A 204-nucleotide genomic window follows, 5' to 3' on the forward strand; every position below is an offset into this window, starting at 1 on the left:
TGTGTGTGTGTGTGTGTGCGTGACAGTTCCCGTTCATGCTGTGATCAAACTGCTGAAAGTAGGTCAAGTGTTTTCCCTGTTAAACAGGCAGAGCTGGCTTTAATTTGATTTTGCTGAAAGAAGCCAGAAAACTTCACTCTTGCTCTCAGTGACCCAGACAGAGTTACAGAGGTCAGTTCAGTTCACCCTCAAACCCCCACACGG

The sequence above is a fragment of the Pygocentrus nattereri genome, chromosome 7, assembly GCF_015220715.1.
Source record: "Pygocentrus nattereri isolate fPygNat1 chromosome 7, fPygNat1.pri, whole genome shotgun sequence".
NCBI classification, from domain to species: domain Eukaryota; kingdom Metazoa; phylum Chordata; class Actinopteri; order Characiformes; family Serrasalmidae; genus Pygocentrus; species Pygocentrus nattereri.